This window comes from Sturnira hondurensis, unplaced genomic scaffold (assembly GCF_014824575.4).
Source record: "Sturnira hondurensis isolate 20B ecotype Veracruz unplaced genomic scaffold, ASM1482457v3 Scaffold0006413, whole genome shotgun sequence".
Classification (NCBI taxonomy): domain Eukaryota; kingdom Metazoa; phylum Chordata; class Mammalia; order Chiroptera; family Phyllostomidae; genus Sturnira; species Sturnira hondurensis.
Genome location: NW_028079044.1, coordinates 44,485,387 through 44,509,758, shown reverse-complemented (window position 1 = coordinate 44,509,758; position 24,372 = coordinate 44,485,387). Strand labels below are relative to the sequence as shown.

At 41.9% G+C, this 24,372-nt stretch overlaps 1 long non-coding RNA gene across 1 annotated transcript in view; it reads left to right on the top strand.

Annotated features, from left to right (window-relative positions):
* Window positions 1-24,372, top strand: part of LOC118988673 (uncharacterized) — a 126,711-nt gene that overhangs the window by 17,202 nt on the left and 85,137 nt on the right. The window contains exon 2 of the long non-coding RNA XR_005066828.1: window positions 13,759-13,950. This is a non-coding gene — a long non-coding RNA (uncharacterized LOC118988673). The remainder of the gene's footprint in view (window positions 1-13,758; window positions 13,951-24,372) is intronic.

Genomic DNA, 24,372 nt, shown 5'->3' with positions numbered 1-24,372 from the left:
TGTGTGTTTTCTCCTGCCTGCAATGCCCTCTCTCCACTGAGCTAAGTCCTTAATGTGTGTATACATGAAGTTTAGATGATACTGCCCCTGGATTCATCCCTGGTCCCACCTCCCCTCTCAGCCTTCCCAAGTCTGAATGGGCTGAAATTTCTCAATTCCATACTCTTGTCTCCGATAGTACTTACCACACCATTCAGGAAATTTGTAGCAATTTGAAGATCTAGGTATGATTATTATCTCTGTTGCATAGAGACAGAAATTAGGGCTCAGAGAGGCAAAGTCACTTCCTAAAGGTCAGATAACTGCTTCGTAAAGAGGCTGAGATTATACTGCACAGAGGAAAGAGCCCTGGCTTGCTCCTGGAAGGTGGTCAAAAAGGCTGTACTCTCAGTCCTGGTCCTGTTAGCCAAGAGATCAGAAGGAAAATCACACTCTTTAGTCTTCAGTTTCATTTACCGAATAAACCCCCTGACACTCACTCAGTTTATTTCCATCTATCTACCCATCCATTTGTCTTTCCTGGAGCATTTAACTTTCCCTGTTTTTTTTTTTTTTATTTTCTTCATAAGAGTAGTGACTCTTACAGCTCTAAAAGAATAGAAAGTATGTCATCTTCATCTTCACTTCCGTAGTTCCAGGCCACTGTCTTATATGTTTCCAATGTATTGACTCATTTAATCTTCACAATACCAAAAGGAAGGTTTCACTTTTATCCTCATTTATTTCACACTTAAGGAATTTCACACTGGCCCTAATCACAATTATATATGCATGATGTCAGGTGGATCTGAAACTAGGTAGTCTGGATCCAGACTCCATGCTCTTAATTGCTATGCTGTAAAGAAAGCAATTGAATTTTCTTCAATCTAGGTCTAGTTTCATAATGGATTTTTATATATACCTTTATGTCCTCTTTCCGTGGACTCCTTAACTCTTGCTTTTATTCTGTGATCTGCATTTATGTTTGTGAAATAAAATCATTTTACTACACTCTGGAAATTTCAAATATTAAATCTCACTTATATGTTTATATTAATTTATCACTGAGGAGCCACTTTAAAGTCTTCCTCTAATTTTCAACTTTTACAACCTTAAACGGGAAGAGTAATTTCTCCAAAATATGCCACTTTGGCAAAAGGATTACTTTGAACTGCGGCAATTAAGAAAGAGCTGTCAAAAAAATGTTCTCTGTCCTCCCCCTATTTGCCTAAAAGCAGGATATAAAATAACTAAGGTGTCCCCTCTCCTCTCCTTTCTCTGCTGGGAAGGACAAAAGTGAATCATCACAGGTAGCCTTAGACCTTTACCTGCCTAAAGGTGGCACCAGGGAAATGCACATGGCAAACCTTCCTAACTGGCCTTCATCTACCATGAGCTTTGGTGATGAGAAAACAGCTTTTGTGAGTTGCTGCCTAGGTGTTTTACAGTGTGATAGCCGCTCACCCTGAGTTTGGACCTTTAGATAAGGGCCTGAATTGAGGATTTCCACCCCGAGTTCTCTACTTCGCTTCTTTCAGGGCACCTTTTAAAATAACCATAGAGTTGGTGACAGGTGCTTGCTATCCTGCTCTGCCTCCTGCTGGCTTGTGACCTAGGACAGAGGACAGCTCATTGTGCCCGCTCCCAGCCTGCTTCTGGAAACTGTGAGTAATGAATCTTGTGACTCTACTTCCTCTGTTTGAATGTCTTGAAACTGTGCCTTCAATCAAAATGACCCTTTCACTTCCCTAAAGTGAGAGAGTCCAGGTGCTGAGTGGGCTCCCCCCTGACCAGAATCTGTGATTTGCGGCCCCTCATTAAGCAGATCACAGCCTGCATATTCCTAATGCAATACACCAGCTAAAAGCCCCCAACACAGTTTTCTGCCCCTTCTAATATTTATAGTATATTCACCTTCACACAATTTGTTGCCCCTGGAGACCCAAAGTTGTTTCCTTTGTGCTGTCATTTCTCTAAAAATGGATGGTTCCCTTGTCCCGCAAGCTCTAACCAAACCTTTGAGCCTCTTGTCCCTGGCTTTCTCCTGGGTATGTATGAGATGTGCATGTTAACAAACACCTGTGTGTTTTTCCCTTATTAATCTGTCTTTGCTACAGAGCTCTAGCTGAAACCTGAAAGGGGTAAAAGAAAAGATTCTTTTTTCTTCCCTGCAAATCCAAGGACCTGATCTCGCCCATGTCTGAGGGCAGTGAGTGCAACAATGTTAAAGACACACAAATGTGAATGACTGCAGGTGTTGCCTCTTAGACTTGGAGAAGTCAAGGGTTGGGATAGAAAGCAACACAAATCTAAGTAAGGTGAGCAAAACAATGGTGCTGAGCCTGGGCCCTCAATATGCTCATGCTGGCTAGTGGGACATAGAAAACACATGACAGGTAAGGATTAAAAAATGACTGCAACAGTCCCTCACATTTGAAAAATAGAAGTAATTTAAAGGTCCAAGAATAATTAAAGTATCAAGAATAAAACTAAGTGAAACATTAATTTTTAAAAGCAAACACTATGATTTTTGTAAAAGGAAGCAGTAAAGTATCTGAAGAAAAGTGGTCAATTAGGCATTTCGTTGTGAAAGTCGTACGGTGTCACCAAAGAATAAAGCAACTTCTGACAATCAAAACCTGACTCCCAGAGATTTATATGAAGAACTAAAGGAGACCAAGCCTAAAATATAAACAGATTCGCTCTTTAATGTGACTTTTATCATTTACTTAACAACGAGCAATCAGGAAACATAAAATGAACTGCCAGAGTCATTGTTTTCAGCAAGTGTTTTGGGATTCATGGAATGGAATACAATCCAATCAAATACAATATTGTGTAATGCAGTCTGATACAAGCACACAGTTTGAAATAATGGAAAAATAATATATAAGGTAAAGATAGATAATAGATGATAGAGAAATTTCAGTAAGTATGCTTTTAAGAAGATTAGTCACCATATTCCCCCAGACTGTTTAAATCTGAAAAAGTGCTACTTCTGATCTGTCCTCAAACAGAAGCAGGTCAGTGAACTTCTTGTTATCCACCTATGAGAGAATGGCTGTGAAAAACTGATAACAAGTTTTTAGAAACTTTTATAAGAGTCTGACGAGGAAATTGCATGTCTGTTTCATCTAATAATAAAGGTCAGAGTTTCATTTTCTGTCTTTCTGTACTTTTTCTAGTAATTCATTTTTTATTAGATTTTATAAAAGCAGCCGACTATTCTGGATTAGAAATTTAAGAAAATGAAACTGTCCCTTTTCTATAGGTGGTTTGAGAAGCAAGTAATAAAATTATATTTGGTTAAGGAGGATGCTGTGGATTCTTCCCTCTCGGTGGTATACAAATCCACAGGTTTAATTCAGCCATCATTTTTGCCTTTCCAGGAATTATAATTGCCCACGCTGCCCGGGAGAGACATCAGAAGTGAGCTGAGGGAAGGGGAAGACGGCCGTCCTGCTTGGCAGCCGCAACCTAGAACTGTAAGTAAAAACCTTAGAGATTCCACAGTCCGTTTTAGGCCAGTGCTTTGCCCATTTGTACCAAGCGTTCTAAGGTTATTATTAACCTTGTTTGCCTCTTCACATAGTTCTTCAAAACACAGTGCTGGATTTCATTCAATCCCTCACAGACACCACAAGATACCTTCTCCCTGTAAATTCTAGGCTAACCGGCAGTGAAAACTTCGAGGACCCATCTTGGCTTCGGGGAACTGACTGTGGTGTCTCTGATTTGCATCCATCCCCCCTCGTTTTGGTGGTCCTTATGTGACTGTGGATTGGCATCCATGCGGGACAGCGCAGGCATTCATGGGGACGGGGCGGGGGGGGGGGGGNGCAGGCATTCATGGGGACGGGGGGGGGGGGGGGGGGGCGATACTGGAGGCCCTCGGAGGGCTGCAAGCCCCAAAGGTTGCACCACCCTTTCATCTTCCTTAGCTGCAAACCACGAAATGTACAGAAGGTGATTTCTCAGATTTTTGTTTACTTTCACGGCACGTTTTCTGAGAAGAGATAAGGGCTAACTTTCGAATTCGCTTCTCAGAAAATAGACAAAAGGTAATTGACCTTAGAGAACATCTGCCTGTTTGTTGCTCTGCTGGTCTCATGATGAGCCTCGGGACCCCTGGGACCTATAATGTACAAAATCTCTGCTGATTGCCAGATGTCGGGGCCATCTCGCTCTTAGACTGACCCTCTTACTAGTAGCAAATAAAGCCTTTTCTTTTCTTACCTCCAAACCTTTCAACAAGAGGCTTTTGTCAGAATTCAGTCCCTCTTGCTGCCAGGCAGTTCTTTCTCTAGAATTCTCTGACGTGCCCCCTGCCTGTGAGCTGTAGGGTAGACAGGAATGTTGAGTTCCATGATGGGTCCTCCAGATGCTGGAAAGAAAACCTGAAGAGAGTTTGGTCATTGACTAAGCCACATGTTCCAAGGATTCGTAGCTCAGCCTGTCTGTCAGGACCTGTGGCTCGGTCTAAGGACACTTGTAGCTAGTTTTGTTTAAATTGACATCATCTGCTAAAGAGGTTGAGGCCAGAGGCTGCCCAGATTCTTGTTTTGTTTCTCCAAGAGGAGAAGTAATCTGCCCATTAAAAAATGCCAATAAAAATAAAAATTAAAAGGTAAGTAGAAAGAATCCTATAACCTGTGTTAATATTTTAAAGTGAAATAAAAATTAGATGAGCTCAAATGAGTTTAACGAGAGAAGAAAAAGTTACACAACATCTATTGCACGTAGGGATCCATGAAAAGAAAACTCTAGGAAGAGCAAAACTGGATTTATAGGATGAAAGAGAGAATCCAAAGTGTGTTCTGTGTACAAAAGGTATTCAATGCTTTCTCAGATCTGTTAACTTTTATGGCACATTTTCTGAGAAGAGACAGGGCATTGTGCGTATCCTGGTGATTTCCATTGAAAAGAACCTTTTCTGAATTTCAAAATGAGATATAACAAATTATAGCCTACAAAGACATGTTTAACAGAACAAATGAATACATGTATTCGAGCACTGGAAATGGTGCCGGAAGAGTAATTAACTAGCCAAAATGTAGTAATTTGTGCTATTGCTATTACAAAGAGAATACCAACACAATAAGCTTACCCTCAAATATGTATTAAATACATATTTCAAAGGCAGAAGGAAGATGACAACCTGAAGTCATGAATAAAACAATGGAATGATGCCATTGAAGTGATATCTGATACTAGCAATACATAATAATGCTTTGAAAAACATTTTAAATTTATATATTTGAATCTAACCAAATTATCAAAAATTAAAAAGTACAACAATGAACAAAACTTAAAATGAGAAATGAGAAATCTAGTGATCTCCTTATACCTGTATGATATCTATTAGCATTTTGTTGTGTCCACATTGATTTATATCAGTGTCTGTCTCTACAAGTGGATCGAGACCTTCGTAGAGATGGTGGGTGGGTTATGTTCAGGTTTTGGTAAATGTTTTTGAATAGATGAGAATGTAAAGGAAAAAAAAACATCTTTAAGTTACAAGCTAAGATCAAGAGACTTGGAATATAATAGGTTAACAGTGACTTAAAAATTAAAATCCCCACATGTGACACATGTGCTGGCCTTCTCCAGACACCGAAAAAGGGGTAAAGGAAGATAAGAGCAAACTATGATTTTTGGAGGGATACTATGGGCCAGGCACCATGTCCAGATTTTTGTAAATTTAAAAAGGCAGTGTAAGAGTCAGAATAAAAAATGCTGAAATATCAATGTTTGTGGATGATATGATGGTAAAAGTAGAAACCAAGAGAAAAAAGAATCCTAAAACAAATTAAGCTTTTTGTTGTATGATATAAGGCAACCCCCAGCATTGCAATTAAAGTCCTAAGCACCAGTGATAGCTACAATGTGAAGTGAGTGAACTCTGTTCCTGACAGAAGAAAAAACAAGGATTTATGAATGAATGCATTGAGAAATAGATCTATCACACACACACACACACATACACACACCACCCTAAATGTACACGAACACACATATCAGTGAAGAGGGGAAGTATCCATGAGGTTGAAAAGACTTTCTATCTGTACTTTTCTGAGTAGTAATTCATTCCAGCGATTTTATTCCTGAGTCCTATCCTTCCCAACCTCACTCCATTCTAGTTTCCCCCACCAGATTACCAGATTGATTACCCTAAAATAGAAATTGATGAGCCATTCAATGGTCCCAAACTTCTTCATCTGCCTGTCAGAGCCCAGAACAGGATCAAAATCCAGTCTCATCCATTTTTGACATATCTCCACTTCCTTGTTAAAATTTATAATTATTGGGCTTTTATTTTTTATTATAGTAACAATAGTTCCCATGAGACTCTTTTTAACAGATTCTGAAGTGTACGGTGCAGTAATTTCCACTGAAGGCATGACGTCCAACTGATGGCTAGAACTTTATCTGCAGAATGGAAATTTTATGCCCCTTGAATAATAATTCCCTTTGGCCCTTGCCTCCCAGCCCTGGGAACCACCAAGGGGGTTCCCCTTTCTGCTTCTATGAGTTTAGCTTACTTTAGGTTTCTCATATAAGTTGAAGATTATTTTAGATTTCTCATATAAGTTTCTCATTTGCATTTCTCATATAAGACTTTTGTGTGTGTGTGTGCATCTGCTTTATTTCACTGCAGATCATGTCTTCCAGGTTCATCCATGTTATTGCACTTACTTTTTTAAAAATGTTTTTTAAAGATTTTATTTATTTATCTTTAGAGGGAAAGGGAAGGAGAGAGGGAGAAGACATACCAATGTATGGTTGCGTCTTATGCATCCCCTGCTCTGGGAACTGGCCTGCAACCCAGGCATGTGCCCTGACTGGGAATCGAACCACGATCCTTAAGTTTGCAGGCCCGCGCTCAGTCCGCTGAGCCACACCAGCCAGGGCTTGCACTTACTTCTATATCCATGTTTTGATCCCTCCAAAGTTGCCCATGTATTCACCTCCCATGCCTGTGCCACATGCTCCCCACCCTGTATTTTTCTATTTTTGTGCCTTTCATGAAGCTTTTCCAGATTTTTCCAACTTAGGCCACCTATCCCTTTGTCATACAGAATTTAGTCTTTACAGTACATGTCTGCCATTTGCTGAAACCTTATATGTCATGTGACAATTCTTCAGGCTTCACTTTCACCACCATTTAATAGTCTGTGTGTTTCTAACATTTCTAATTAGATGAAACATGTGTTAGATACAATATTTACATCCCTCATAATATTTAGCATAATGTTTTATACATAGTAATTATGCAGTGAATACCGTTTAATCAATTGAATGGTAACAAACTCCTTAAAGGAACACTTTATTTATCATTTTATTTAGTTCATAAGTATAAACTAAATATTTATGCTCAGTGTCCCCAAGGCACAGGAAGTACTTGACATGCAGTAAACACTCAGTAAATACTGGGTTGTGTATGGGAGAGACAGAAAGAATGACATGATTTGGCTACGACCACACTGCTACATTCAGAGGTCAATTCTTTGTTCTCTTCTTTTTTAGTAATTCTTTTCATTTTTCCATTACAGTTGACAGACAACGTTAGTTTTTTCTCATTTGACCTGTCGGCAGTGTTTGACCCAGCTGGTAGCTCCTTCCTACCCGAAACACGTCTTTCACTGGACTTCTAGGAACTCATTCTCCTGGTCTGCCTCCCACGTCACTGACGATTCCTTCTCAGTCTACTTCACTGTCTTTGTCTCCTCCCAGCCTCTTTACCTTCAAATGCTTCAGGGACTACTCCCTGGTGCCTTTCTTCTCTAACATTTATTCCCTTAGGTGATCACATTACTTCATGGCTTTTAAAGAAAACCCATTGCTGATGCGCTGATAGCTCCCATATATACATCTCCAACTCTGACACCTTCACTAACTCCAAACCTGTAATGTCCTATTGCCTACCTGATACTTCCACCAGGGTGTCCAATAAATGTTTCAAATTCAATACATGCCAGCCTGAGCTCTCAATCTTCCTCCTTGAGCTGGCTCCTCCAACGGGGTGCCTCATCTCAGCTAAGAATAGAAACATCATCCTTCCAGTGTCAGGCATTCTTAACTATCTTGTTCTCAATCCATCAGGTAACACTTCTTTCCTCGACCTATACAGATGCCAACAACCTCTCCCCTCCCAGCCCTCTGCCAGCTGGGCCAGAGCCATCGCCATTGCTCACCTGGATTGTTACAACAGCGCCTGCAACTGACTTTCTACACAACAAACAGCCTGAGACATCCTTTGAGAATGTAAGTCAGAGCCAGTCATCTCTCTTTCAAAACCCTACAGGGGCCCTCCATGTCACTCAGAGTAAAACCCAAAGTTGGTATGAATTAGGAATTATCCATTTGGACTGCCCGTGTTTCTCTCTGACTTTATCTTTTACCAATTTCCCTCTTGCTCACTCCCCTCCAGTTACAATGCCCTCCTTGTGATTTATTTCAGCCATGTATTGTGCCTTAACAATCTACCCCCAAATTAAGTGGCTTAAAACAAGAGTTTGTTCTCCACTGTATGTTGACTGACATCAGCTGAGAGATCTTACTTAAGGTTTCTTGTGTGGTTGAAGTCCAAGGTCAGCTGGGTCTGGAGTTATCTGAAGGCTCAGTGGGCTGGGCATCCAAGATGGCCCACTGTCATGACTGACAGCCGATGCTGGGCCTTAGCTGAGGCTGTGGACCAGGACACCACCAGATGGCCCTTCCATGTGCACTGGGCTTCTCACAACGTGGCAGCCAGGGCAGACAGTGTTCTGAGAGTCAACGTCATAAGAGTACGTGTTAGAGGAGGCAGGAAGTAGAAGTTTCTGGGCCAGGTAAGGACCACACCTGGAATGGCCACAGTGACACTTGAGTCAAATTCTACTGATTTAAGCAGTCACAGAGCCTGGCAGAATTTGAAGACATGAAGAAATAAACCCCACCGGTCCATGGGTGTGTGGCAAGACTGCACTACAAAAGATCGTGTGGGATGGGAGAGATTTGGGGAGCTACCTGAAAAATACACTCTGTCACGCTACTTTTCAAACATGGCAGTAATCTCTTGTACTACTAGCCTTCCCTGCTGCCAGGAATGGTTTCTCCCAGGACCAGCATCTTTCGCTCCTTCATGGTTCTCAGGTCCTTACTTTCTAGCTTACTTTGGCTCTGCTAACTTGTCACCTTCTCAAGGAGCCCATCTCTGAACGCCCATTTAACATCATACATAAACACTCCCCCATGGCCACAATCGCACACAATCACTTCATCCATTGAAAATTGGCTTGACCACCTCTAACCATGCTCCTTTCTTCCCCAAAGCCCCTAAAATTTGGTTTTCCCTCAAGTTTCAAGAACCTGTAAGCCACTAAGGGGCAACACATCACCCTCCCCCACCTTTAAGAGCTAATTCTGAGAAATGAATTCACTAACCACAAAGAAAAATATTTTTTGTTTAAGCACCCCAGTGATGCCACCTCCTTGCCCCACCCACTTGCCTTGCTCCCCACAAACTTCCTGCTGTGAAAGAAAGCTATTTTGTTCTTTTTAATGGTGCACTTTTCTGAAATTAAAGCATTCTCCCTATTGCATTCGTCTTTTTAAATAAAGTCTTTCTTATTGTAGGTGTCCAGAAAGCATTTGCTCATTTAATGGACAAACTCTCACCTGTGTGTGATAAAAGCGGGCCTACCTAACATATAAAGATGTAGAATAAAGAAATATTTGCTCATGATTTCATGGGATCTTATTATTCCCTCCAGATAATTGAGTCTCTGACATGTTCCTTGGGCCAGCTTTTCGTTTGAATCATGTAGTTCCTATAAAACTCTCAGTAAGGCTCTGCTGTGTTTTTCTTGGTCCTGCCTGGTCCTTTCCCTCTCCGCTCTTGGACTTAGCTCAGAATCTGGAGGCTGGTTATTTGGGAACAGTTTTCTGTGATTCTGCTAACTCATGGGACATTTATTTTCTCTTGGCACACCCTTGTTAACTTGTGCTGAGTTAATATCCTACATATTCCACTCCTCTGACCTCCCCTACAGTCTGCTCCATGCTCTAAGGCACAATACGGTCATTTATCTGCTCTGGACCACCTATTTTCCTCTCCAGCTAACCTGTCCCACCTAAGCTGGCCCTGACTCACTAGGCAAGAGGCCATTGCTGTTGCTGACACCTCCTAGTCTTCCACATCCTTCTTTAGTAAATTAAGCTCCTTCTAGACACATCCTGAGACAGAAGAAAAAGAGACTTATTTTTTTCTTCATGATCATGCATAGGTGACCATGCAAAAGATGTACCACTGGGCTCAAACAGTAGTTCTCAGAAAGAGCTGACAGCACAGTGACTTTTATGTTCTAAGTTATTCCTCCATTCCTAAACTCCAGGCAGAGAGAGAAAAAGGTGGGAAAAAGTCAAAAATCTTACAGTTATAGTGGACTTTGGTTCATGGGTACATAATTCACCTGTTTTTACACACTGCGGCTCTTTAAATAAAGTTTCAGAGCCCTGTTGGCATGAATGAGATACCAGTGCCTCAGAGCCTCACCCAAGCATCGCCAATAAAAGGGCAATCTTCGGATAGATTAGAACTGCAGAGAGCTCTTGAGTTGCAAGATTGAGCTGGAAATCAGTTGAAGAAAATTTATGGAATTTCCGGATTTATGGGAGATAGGACACTAAACCACGGGGAGAATCTCTCCTCTCCTGGAAGCTTTTGCTGTCAGCGCTGCTTTTGGGAAATGGCTCACACTGGTTTTCATATCTTCCTGCCTTGGTTTCTGACTCTAGTCTTGCAAGTGAAGCAGGAGGAGTAACAAAATTCCCCAGGGTCATCCAAGTAGGCAGCCTGGGTTCCGTCTTCCTCCATCCAACTTCTGAGTCTCGTTATGAAGTGTAAATCATAATTATACACCTACCCCACTGGCAATATATGGATTAAACAAGAGGACAAATTAAAATATTTTTAATACTAAACATAACCAATTGCAGGACTACATAGTAATTTAGGGTGTAAAAAAAAAGCTGGTATAAATGGAAATATACCTGTAACAGATCATTAATATTTTAAATGCCATTTTCCCCAAATTAATATCTAAATTAAATGTATTTTAAAATACACTTGAAAATGAGTCTAAGCTTTAATTAAAATAGTAAATATATGAGATACAGGTATGTTTGAGGGGGAAAGAAGGAAGAATAAAAGGGTGTTTGTTCTATCTACTATATAAAATAAAATATTGAGCTAAAATAGTAGTTCTCAAGTGAGGACAACTTTATCCCCCAGAGGATTTTCAATAATGTGCTTGAGACATTTTTGCTCGTCACAAATGAGTTGGGATACGGGGGGGGAGGCCAAAGACGCCACTAAACATCCTACAGTGCGTAAGACTTTTCTCTACCACAAAGAATTGTCTAGTCCAAAATGCCAATAGTGCCGAGGTCAAGAAACTGAGCTTTTCACTTCAGCTTGCTCGCCAAGCAGTCCTTGAGAGGTGAGAAGGGGAGCATTTATGGGCATGAACACTAACACTGGGATGTGCAGCTCCACTCAGGACAGTGGAGCGCAGCTGGGTTTACTCACGTCAACAGAAGCCACCTTTCTCAAGCTTTCTTGCCCCCCCCCCCCAGCACTGTTCCTTAGAGCTGACTGGATCTGTTGAACCAGGTTTTCTTGGGACAGAACTCAAGTATAATTAAAACTATAGAACTATTTCCCACCAGTGGAGAAATTTCACTGGAAATCAGAATGAAATTGAAATCTGAGTTTTGAAATTGAAAGAAAATGTCTCTTGTAATTGAAATCACAGAGGGTCAAACAGGTCAATATTGTCATAATCCAAGTAGGCTCAGGAAGTGATCAGAATTTAGCAACTAGAGTCAAAATGAGGCTGAAGAAGCTAGAACGATTAGAGGATTAGTAGGTGATTTAGGAAGGAAGTCATTTTGGGGGCTGGGCCCTGAAAAGGCATAACCTGATCTATCTTCTAAACAAATAAAATAATAGCAAGGACTTATATGGTGGGATCTGTTCTAAACACTTCATAAAATACGTATTAAATGATTTGGTCCTCACAACAACTCTGCAACACAACTACTGTTCTTAACCCTGTATTCCAGATGACAAAGCTAACCCAAAGACAGGTTACGTAACTCAAATTCACAGAGCTAATACGTGGGGAATCAGACTGAGATCTAACCTTGTAAGGCCATGCCAGCCATGCTATACTGTGCCTGCACTTATGAAGCCTACCGTCAAAAAGGGAAAACAAATATTAATCTACGGACCCATTAGAGAATGTAGAGCAGCAAAGTGAGTGAGACGCCCTGAAGAAAAGGTGGAAAGGCCTCTCTCTATCAGTGATTATTCACAGGAAGCAGAGCTGGGCCCGTAGCATCAGGGTCGCGTGTGCTGAGAGAGGTGTCAACCAATGCTCTTTGAGACCAATTCAACTTCAACAAAAATCACTAATTTGGGGTGAAGAAGGACACTTTATTCAGTGCCAAACAGCTCAGTTGTGATACAGCACGGCTGTGAAACACAGCACAGCATGGCTGTGAGGCAGCCCTGGGGCCTTGCAGTGCTAGGGGCCAGGTCCCTCTCTGGTTAGGTAGTCCTGCTCTGCTCCTCCTCTCTGATCTGCTTTGCTCTGCTCCCTGCCAGTCTGGTCTGCCCTGCTCCAGCCTGCTACTGCTCTGTGCCAGTCTCTTCTGGCCTGCACTGGTCTGCCCTGCTCAGCTCTGGTGAGGCATCTTTGGTTTTCAGCTCAGCCAGGAATATGCAGTCTTCAATCTCAGTGGAAAGGGAAGTGCACTCGCAATGGGGACCTGACATATACAGGCAGAAGTCTCTTTCCCTGGTACCCAATTGTTCCATCCTCATGCAAATGAAGACTCCAAATCCTCACTGTTCGATTGATCCAAAATGCACTGTCCTGATTGTCAGAATGAAGCTGCTCTGATTGGTCAGTGAAGACGTTGATAGGGATATATCTGTGCAGCTCCAATTAGATAGGAACTCAGTCCTATTGGTTGAAATGGGATTCTAGGAACTGCTAGCTCTGATGGCAAGAACACAGTACAGACATGCAGTTCAGTACAGAGTCAGGTAGTTCAACGTAGGCTTCTCCCTGAAGTGCGATTTGCTTGAGAGGCCCCTGTGTAGAAATGGCAACTAGGCTCTGTTTTTAAAAATTTGAGCCCTGGTAGCCACCAGGAACCCTTCTCAGTATGTATCTTCTTTCTTGGGGTCTACAGAGGCTTAGGCTGGAGCCTAAGGGTGAAAAGGCTTTAGTTAGGTGACAAAAGAGTGACAAAGGGAGACTGCTAGGCAGAAGAAGCAGTACTTGTAAAGGCAAGAGTGAGCAGACACTGAGGCTGCCAGGTGTGCCAAGCTTTCAGGAGAGCAGGTGGGGTGCCCTGAGACTGGAGCAGGGGCCAGTGCCTGGCAGACCAGGCACCTGAGTGCATCACGATCATTGAACGAAGGGCCATGGGAAACCACTGCGGCCAAGGCAGTCTCTAGTCTATGTGCAACTGGATATTTGGACTTTGCATAGGCATAATAGCTGGGTAACCCCTAGCAAGTTAAACTAGCTCTATAATTCTCCATTTCTTCAACTACGCAAAGGCAATTGCAGTGTCAATTATGAAAATAATCATGTTTCCAAATACCACACACAGCTTTTGATATATGTGCAATAAGTGACATTTCATTTGGAGCTATAGCTTTCTCCTGTTTGATCCGCACAGTGTGACACAGTTATGACTCCCTCCCAACCCATTTTGCAGATGATGGAATCACCAGAGCCCAGACTACTTCACTAGCCTACCAGTTGCCAGCAAGTGATGGGACCGTGACCCAAGCCCACTTCATTCTGCTTGCAAACAAAGCGACCTTCCAGACTCTGCTCTCACAGTTAGTGGAGAGAGGCCCTGTCTGTGCCTGTTGGAGTCACACAGATCCTGAGGAGCTCCAAGCCGGTAAGAGACATATTAAGAAAGAGAAATGGTTAGAGTGAAACCCTGCCTTTCCCAGCAGGCAGGGTGAGTGAGAGGAAAAGGGTGGTTACCTGGACCATCCCTGCTGTGGAGTGAAGCCTCGCGGTGGCTACTGGGCCTCCATGAGCTCACGTGGCTGAGATGCTGGCACCTTGTAAGTGCGTACAGTGATGGTTAAGCCAGTTAATCCTGCAGGGATTCTCTGGAAGACATGGTCACTGGCACACATTAGCACAACTTCTTGGGTTGTAGGACATTTCAGAGACTGGAGCAAGTGTGTCATTGCTTTCCCTAAAGCCTTCCCATCCTCCTTTCCCTTTGTTGCATTCATCCCAGTTTGGAGATGGTGGGATAGGCTGAGTGTTTAGAGACCATTCCCTGGCTGTTTTTGTTCCCTAGGCCACCGTGTCTGGAAAATCTGCATACAATCTTGGAATCCAGATTGAACACAACCCTGTCACAGTCTATAAGCTCCATTCACCTCCATATTTCTAGTGGGCATGTCATGGGTGTGTAGTCAATAACTACTGAAATAGTATGGAGTTAGTGAGAGAAGCCCAAAAGGTGTATGTTAGGTTTGATTGAATGGAGTTATGTTTATAAACAAGAAGACCCGACTCGGAATTCTCTTGCTATGGAATGGGTTGTAATGGTCTTCTGCCACTCCTGTGAAGTCAGGAGTGATACTACCTATGCTGAGGAAACAGCAAAAATGTGTTTGTTCTAAAACATCTCTCTCACACACTTCCTTTCAATGCCCTTCTTATGAGTTTTAACAAGCTGTCGAGTGTTGAATAGTGTAGCAAGCTGCCGAGTGACTTCTGATTTGCTGTCAGACACGTGATCCTAGGGAACATGCGTGGGCTTTGATGTTGTACTACGACCCCTGCAACCTCTTGGCAAGTAATTCCAGTGGTTGACTTAACTCTGAGACCCTATATCTTCTTCAGCCAAATGAAACTGATTATAGCCACTGAATGACAGGTGGAACAGTCATGATGTAGTCGTAATGGGGCACACGTCCAGAGTTTAAGTCATTGTCCCATCACTGTGCTGGGTGCTGGAGTGCTCCACTCAGATGCCTCCTCGGGACTGAGAAACTCATTGCTGCCACTGCTGGACATGTGGGGTTCTGACAGCTCACAGCTGAGTTCCCCACCCCCTCCAGGCACTACCCTCCACTGGTTTTGCTCAAAGTCATACCCCTTTTCGTGGGACAATGTGTGTGGGTTCAAGACTTGGCCCTCCTTCATTCAGAGCAGCTCCGAAGGGCCATCCCATCTCCAGAAATGCCTGGAGGGTCAGCTGCCGCTTCGTAGCAGCCGCCTTCACCTAGTCCCGCTTCTCTCCCTCCCCGGCTGATGGTGGTACACAGAACACTGCCGGAGAGGTTCTGACTCCTGCAAGAAAATCTCCATTGCAGAGTCTATTTCCTGGAGTCTTGCCCATTCCTTTGAAATTTACTACTTATAGTGGACAGTTCTTCAAAGGTCAAAGTGTTACATAGAAAATTAACACATGGTAGAATTGGGATCCTGATAAGAATCTCATGATTTCAAGTCCAAGGCTCCTCTTGGCTCTGTCATTTGGTCCTGTACTCATGAAATGAGGTGGAAGAAGTCACAACACAACAGACCCATGTATTTTAGTTCATCAAGGATCACCCTATTCAGGTGTTGGGGCAATTTTTGTCAAGATGTTGGCCATCCTTTCAAAATCAGTGTGATCCCTCCAGTTTTCCCACCACTGAGCACAGACAGTCTGGGCCTCAGTCAGACATAGTAAGCTTTCTCAACACTTGAGATGCATTTTTATTTTTTTAAAAATCTTCCTATTGAACTGATACAAAGGACAAGCTTGAGTGATAAGAATGTGGGGAGTAAATAAGTCCTAGGGATGTACTTCACAATAGGATGAGTAGTTACCATTGCTATATGGAAAAACTATATAGAAAATTATTGAGGGAGTGAAGCTTAGGAGTTCTCATCACAGGGAGATATTTTTTATTTTTTATTTTCTTCTTTCTTTTCTTTTTATTCTATCTATATGAGATGATAGATGTTAGCTGAACTTTACCTGGTAATCATTTATAATATGTGTAAATCAAACCATCATACCATTCACCATAAACTTATACAGTGATATATATCAATTCATTCTCAATAAAACTAGAAAAAAATTCAGAAGGTAGTAATACAAATGAGCAAAGGTATCTGTCATTCATTCATTATTCCCATTTTTTTAATGCACCCACCCATCTCATCACTGTGTCGTGTTTTTTATGTGCCATGAAATGTTTTTAACACTTTCCATACATGTTCTTCTTTCATCTTTACATCAACAACGTGAAGCCTAGGTACTGAAACTTGTCCAAGGTGGACCAGATGGGAAGAGGCAGGTTGAGAAATAATCCAGATGTTTCCCAGGACCATTGTACTTGTATTGTGTTGTCTTCCCCACTGGTCCATAATTAAAATAAAAGTTAAACTGTGACAGTTTAACTAGTATCAGATACAGGAGAGATGATGCATTTAGATAGGTGAGTCTTCAGAGTTTCTTGGAGAAGGCACAAGCTGGCTTTGGCAGACACCAAGACTCACTTTCAGAGTGAAAGCTCAGCAATTTCATTTGAGAGAGACTGGAAGGATCCTGTCCGGCAAACTTGGATTTGAGTCCTGTATTTACTACTAGCTTGTGACCCTGGCTAGAAATTTAAATTTTCTGAGCCTTCACTCTGTCCACATGAGAGACTTCACTGACTTTCTGTAAAGCTTAAAGAAAGTATGAGACATGCCTCTTCCAATACCTGATAACATTGTAGACATTTACCAAATAATGTTCAATTCAGCCAACTCAAATCTCTAAATTGTAGTAAGAAATGGAGAAACATTTAATTACTTTCTCCAGTTTGTGTCTAAGCAAAGACTAAGTCAAAGGAAAACTTTGCTCTTGTCCTCATAACTCATGTTACACTACTGACTGTGACACATACACTTGCGCATGCACTCATGTGAACACACATGTACATCCATACACACCTGCACATACACAGATACTCAAGCAGGAGCCACAGACCCACGAGGAAGTCCTCAGTGTTTAGGCACCATGATAAACTTTCACATGAAGTACAGTGCTGTAGTGTTCTAAATTAAAATCTCTAAAATACTCTAGTTGAGGATATCACCACCCAAAGTTGCATTTACACTGTTAATTATCCAAGTTACAGTGAATAAGAAACAACACCCAGGCCTCCCATAAAATTTCCAAAAATTAAACCAGGAAAATGGGCAATAAATGCCATTTGAAGAGGTACTGATGCCAGTTAATTGCAAGACAACTGTAAAATAATGGGGCGTGAGGTGCTTCAACAATGCCTAATTAGTAACTGTATGGACATTTTCTTGGGGGAAAATGGCAATTACACGGTGCACACACTTAGCAGTCATCGTCAGAGGCCCTTTACCATTATTAGCTAATTAATCTTCCCCACAACACCCGGGGCAGAAGTAGTACAAGTCCTCGTGGAAAGAGTGAGACACACGGGCCAAGATATAAAAATGGCAAATTCCCTTCCTGCTGCACTGCCAAAATGCAGGTTGGCACGCTCAACCTAAAAGCACCAGGGGATCCCTAGACAAAGGGGAATACCGCGCCTGGTGATGTGTAAGGCCGATGTGGTAAATTCTTTGATTCCTCCTGATCTCCAGCCATGCCTCATATACTGTCTGCACATATCAGCTCTTTCCCTTCTTCTCACCATGAAAACTTTTTATTTCAAATGCATTAAACCAAAGAGGGGGAGGTAGCTATGCCTCTTTTCATAAAGCTATATTTATTGTATTAGAACTTGCCCAGCACTTTTGGTTTCAAACCAGCTATAAGGTCTAGAATTATTTCTGGAGTGTGATTGATTTCAGTTACGTATAAATATAAGAAGGAGTGAATGGTGTCATTAATGTGGATTAAATTAGTGTTAGATTAGCATGCACTGATGTAATCCACATTAAAGTTTTATACTAACAATGAGAAAAGGAAGGAGAAAGGGGAGAGTGGAGAGGAACAGAAAGAGGAAGAGGAGAAAAGAGAAGAAGAAGGTTGTGGGAAAGGGGAAAGAGAAACAAGAGCAGCACATGTCAAGCTTGAAACTCAGTGCTTTATCCATATTAGCCTTTAGTCTTCACAGCCACACTATGAAGTGTGTGTAATTACCATCCCCATTTTCCAGATAATGAAACTAAGGTGTGGAGAGGTTAAATGGCCTCCCAGATTCCATAGGTAGTGACCAGTCCTTGATCTTATATTAGTTTTTTCCTATAACACTGCCTTTATTATGAGTTTCTTTTCCACCTTCTGTCTGGCTCCCAGCCAAATTTCCCGGTTTACTTCTACAGCAAGGAGCTCTTATGTGAAGACCAATATCAAGCACTGTGCCATGGTAATGGGAATTTTAAAAATTAAAAGTGACAGCAATTCCCCTAATGGTGACTACAGGCTTGTGTAAAACAAGTTCATGAACTATTCTAGTACCACTCAGAAAGTGTCATGAGTGGAGTGTGCCCCAAATTGGGACTGGCAGGCAGGTTTCATCTAGATTGCCAACTCTGGTTCATTAGTAGTAGCTGCCTAGAATGACTTCCAAAGAATTCCAAAGTGAATCCAGGCTCAGCCAAGAAAGCACACCGTCATTGACAAGTGATGTGTGCCAGGAGAGTAAGGGACAGGACTGTGATGGTGGCAGTACTGTGGAAGCAGAGGAGTGGCTATGAGCACAACCTTGGGACTCAGGGATGACTTCCTACGATGCATGATGTCTGAGATGACCCTGAAGGAGAAGCAGAAAACAGACAGATGAGGTGGGTAGAGGTGCCAGTGGAGGAAGAGAAGGGAGTAGTTCTCTTACACAGGAACAGCCTCAGCAGAGAATATGGTGAAGAGTATGTTCCGAAAGCTTCCAGCAGCTGAGTATGACTCCTGTGTAAAATGTAAGAGGTCAGGGTCAATAAGAGGCTGACAGGTAGACTGGAATCAAGTGGTGTGGGACCCTTTGTCCCCCTTTGGTACACAGCTGATTTGACATGAGAAAAATAAAGTTATACATACACTCATTTACAAGGGACTAGTTGAATGTTTTATATACCTACAAGAGTGGGTAATGGATTACCTGTCCACCTCACATTCATGGCTCATTTTTAACACCAATCAAGTGTTTTCCACCACATGAGAGAGTAAAGTTCAATGACATAGACAATATGGTAAACATAATTAGAAACATGAGGATTAAACCATCTTTAGGTGGATATCCAGAACTGTTGACCATTCCCAGGAAAGTTCATTAAAACCAACTTCTTACCCAATTGAGGAATCCCTACTGTCACATTTTTAACGTGGTGTTCTTGAACATCTCTGAAAAAGGGTCGGGGGAGGGTTAGGAAGCAACTGCTTCCACTACTTAATAATGCTAACATTCTTTCCTACCAGGGTACGATGACATCTTTCCCCATGTCACTTCCAACCCTGATCATTGTCCTCTCTGGAGCTAGATAGAGTGAACTTTACTTCTATTGAATAGATGTTTTCATATTTGAAGAACTCATTTCTGAATCTTTGCTTCTTCAGCCCCAAACTGGAAAGGTCCTCAATGGTTCCTCTTTCAAATTATCTTCATATTTCTCATCCTATGACTGTCTTCTCCTGGGTGTACTCCAATTTTTTAGTGTTTCTCTTAGGCTATGGGCACCTAAATCTGGACAATCCTCTAATCGCCTTTAAAAAGGATAGATAATTCCACAGCCCATGGCAGGATTTTCTGCCACATAGTCTTCTGTGCAATAGAAAGGCCACGGGTCCCCTGGGAATCAGTCACCCAGTGGATATTCTGCTATTATGAGAACATAAAGCAGTGGCCTGGGAAAACCTGCCAGTATTTATTGACCCTGAGGACTCTGATATCATTTGAGTCTGCTCATAAAGAGAATATCCATCCGTATCCCACACCCTTAAGAGTCAATTCCCCAAATCAGCCATAAGGCTAATTCCTAAAACATCCCCATCATCGACTATTTTATGTGCCAGTCTCAATCCAGATGGCATTTGGCTTAACACTTTATTGGCTGACAGAATGGAGATCTTGGAAAATGACACTTGTCTGCCTTCTTATTTATATACATTTGGACTGATTTCTAGTCCCCTAATTAAATCTTTCTGAGACTGACACAAGCTGATGACAAGTAGATCTGCTGATGGAACTCAGTATTTTCAGTTTTCTCTTCTAGGGTAGACATCCAGCACAATTTTAGAGATCAGAGACTTGGTGAATGTAGGAGGTTATCATATAAAAAAGGATGTAAGCAACATGGGTGGCTCTCGGGGTATTATGATAAATAAAATGAATCAGACAAAGACAGCTAAAATATGGTCTCACTTAGTGGTATCTGCAAAAAGCCAAACTCATAGAAACAGATCAGATTTGTGGCTGCTGCAAGCAGAAGTGGGAGAGACTGGGTGAAGATGCTGAAAAGGTACAAGCATTTAATTATGAGATAACTAAGTACAGGGCATGTAATGTATAACATGATGACTCTAGCTAATAATATGATTTTGTATATTTCGAAGTTGCCCAGAGAGTAGACTTTAAAGATGTCACTATAGGAACTGGATGAGGTAATGGATGTTAACCAACTAAACCAAATATAGGAATGCTTTCACAGTACATACATGTATTGAGTTATTTTTTATACCTTGAACATATATAATATTGTAGTCAATTCTATCCCAACAAACCAAAAAACAAAATTGGGATAAATTTAGGAAGTAAAAAGAAAAGATAAAAGCATGAAGCCAGCATCAGAGGAGACATCTCCATGGACAGGGGAAGGAGGCCAGGAAATGTGTTGACGGAAGTCATCCTCTCCTCACTCTCCAGGGACCAAAATTCCCGAGGCAAATGCATAGACACACCCGTGGACAAATACTTTTACTTCTGTAGTAAACATCAACCACTCTCTCCTGATCCCACAACACATCACGGAATGAAGCAGTGATCCCTGGCCACAGAGTTCATAGACTTGGCTGTGAGAACTTAATTCTACTTCTTATTGGCAAAGCCTGTCAGTCCACTCTCTGAACTTCAGATAATAAAGTATATTATCTGAACTTCAGATAATGGCCACTATTGGGTAAGCTCCAAGTTATATAGGTTAGTGAAAATACTTTGTGCTGCTATGAAATGTTATAGAGGGCAAAGCGTTAATGACACCCAATTCTGCCTCCTATAATTACTTGTACATATGACCCTCTAGAATGTAAGTGCTGGACATCAGGAATTGCTGTCATCTCAGCCTTCTCCATATCTAGCATAGTACTTGTCATGTACTAGGAGCTTAATAAATGATTGCTGAATTGCCTTTGATTGAATTACTAACCTGCGTGGTCTTTGGGGCAATTGCAGAATCTCATTTCACATTGCCACCGTCATCTTGCTTGAAGCTGATAGGAGGCAGTGTGCAATAAATAGTGAGTAAATGAATGAATGCATTGAGAAGACTGAAAAGAAGGTTCTCTTCTTTGAATGCACTTTAGAATCAGGTTCGTTTGAAAGTTCCCCAATATATTCTAATGTCTAATACAATCAAGGTTGAGAACCAATGACTTTAAACAATAGGAAAATATGGAAAAGTTCTACCCCTCCACTCCTTTTTAAAACTCTAACTGTCACAGGTGGGCACAGGTAACCAGGTTCTTGGTGATTGGGACAAAGAATTGAACTGAACACACAGAGTTTATAGCAGAGAACATGGGAGCAGGCCAACTCAAAGCAGAGCTTGACCTCATGGACTGGAGGGATTTTATTCTTATAGGGCAGATCCCTCCTGGCTAGTTTTGGCGGGTTTTTATTGTACATGTACAAGTAGTTGTGTTACTTTAAAGCTACTGCGCATGTGGTTTCCCATGATTTTCCCTCATTGGCCACCAGAGAAGGGGTTGCACCATGTTACCAAATGGACCCCCTCTTCTGGGGTCCCCCTGTACTAGGTTTGCCTTGCCTACCACGAGGGAATTATAGCTCTCCATGTCAGAGATTGGTGAAAAGGAAAGGAATTATTTATTCAAAAGTTATACAGACTTAAGAGTAATGACTTAGTGTCTTCATTAAAATCCCAAAGTTCCTTAAAATACCCTCAAACACACACAATCCTTCCTTTCCCCCTGTGTCTGGTCTGGGGTACCATATCTCAGGAAAAGAAATGGATGTCTGTGGCTCAGGTAGCCCCTGATTCTCCCCAGTAATCTGTGCTCAGCTGGCAGGCCTCCCTCAGTTCCCAGCACCATCAGCTGTGTCACCACCATGATCTCCAATGCTTAATCCAAATCCATGCGGCACCTTCTCCTGGCCTGCCAGCCAGTCTTTTCACCCTTTTCCTACCCACAGCATCTGTCCTGAATTCTTCCAAACTGCTAAGACACAGCTCCCCATCAGCACTGCATCTTGCTCTCCAGCTTCCTGAGATGTATGGCAAAGGGAGATCCAAAGCTGCGTGGTCCTCCCCTGCCAACGCCACATTGTTTTTCTTGTCCTGGCTGCTGGGCATGGGTTTAAATCCCAGCACAATCTTTCTTTGCAGTCCCATTTCCGACTCCTCCCACAATCAGCTACACTTGCCAGCGTTCCTATATTTTTCCAACTTTTCTGGGCTGCCACAGTAAGTCCAGGCAGGCGTGGCCATATGGTGTGGAGCCAATCATCTCCAAGCTCTTACACAGGCTCTGTCACCAGGGGGAGTTGTCTCCCAGTTACACCCTGGATAGAAGTCACTCCCATCTCCCTGGCTCAAAGCATGGCCACAGCTATTTAACATATTCATGAAACCGGTCAAAAGTTACAGATATGTTAAATGACCATTCTAGAAGTTATTCGAAAAACTGTTGCTATGCAAAACAACTCTCAATGACCCTGTCATGTGTCCCATCCCCCAGTTGAGACTTGTGAGGGTGAGGACTTCCCATACGTTTAATATTTCCTGGACACCCTGAGTTCAGGACCACATTCCAAATCCTTCTTTGGTGGGGGGGGGGGGGGGCCTGGCTGCACCCTCTTATGTAACTACTGTATGTTTTAGATTCTTGCGTGGGATCTAAAATAAGAGTGTTGATGTTACTGCTTTTTAGAAAACACTGTTAAGAAGTGGTTAGGGTTAGGGTTAGGGTTAGTACTTGAACAAGAATTAAATAATAAATAAATAAATAAATAAATAAATAAAGAGGTTTCCTAGTTGATGGGCTGATGGAACCCTTGGCAGCTATCGCCTTGGCAGACACTTGACCTTGATATGGCTGAGCCATGAGAAGATCTATCACCGACACAAGGGCTCAGGACTTCTGCTTAGCCCTGGGGTGCTAAGACACTGCCACCTTGTGGTCATTCTGCAACGACTATTATAGCAGCTTCCTTAAAACAGGCTTGTCTCAGACTGCTATAGGTTTTATTCTTTCACAAATTATATGCAAAGCCTAATGAAATATTCTGTGAAATGAAATAAGGAAAAAAGGGATTCTGGATTCTTCATGGTAACGAGAATGCTCAAACAGTAACACGGGGCATGATTTAGAGGTTATATGCACAGGTGATTTATTTATCTCTATTGAATAACAAGCAACAGAGGTCAAGAAAAAATAGTGTTCTCAGTAGGAAACCAGGCTTCATGTCCAAGGTCTAAGTATTGGTTAGGTTAACCCATCCATAAATTATTAGTGCCCTGAAAATAAAGTAGACAAGCAGTAACATTCCCACTTCACAGGCTGAAAGACAGAGACCCCAGGAATAAACTATTTTTGTCAAAGTTGGGTGGCAAACTGCTAGAGGGGCTCAAACTGGAAACCGACTATTTAAATCAAAGACTTTAAAAATGAGATTTTTCTTATTCTAAAAAGTAAAATACAGAAGCAAAAGTAAATTTCAAGACTGGACTTATATGTGTGTGTGTGTATAGGGGGAAATATACACATATACGCAACTATTTTTTAAACTTCATAATGAGGACTAATTGGATGATAAAAGGTTTTATTTCCTGAAAAATTATACTGTGTGATACTGTTAAAGAAATACATTTTCTTCGGAGACACACACTAATTCAAACAACTATCTACATTTTCAAGTCTTGTCAAACCTGCTCTAATGAATAGATAAAACTCCCTGGTAAAGGAACCTGGAATCCAAATATGCAGTATAAATTAAATACTTCGATACTTCACACCAGCTTGATTTTTAAGGAGAATTAAATGTACAAGAAGTGGAAACGGCTCTCCTGGGCGCCGTATAGACTGGGATGTGTGTGTCAGCTATACCATCCTGAGCTCTGAGGTATTGCAAAATTTTCTTGAACTCCCTAAGCTTCAGTTCCCTCGCCT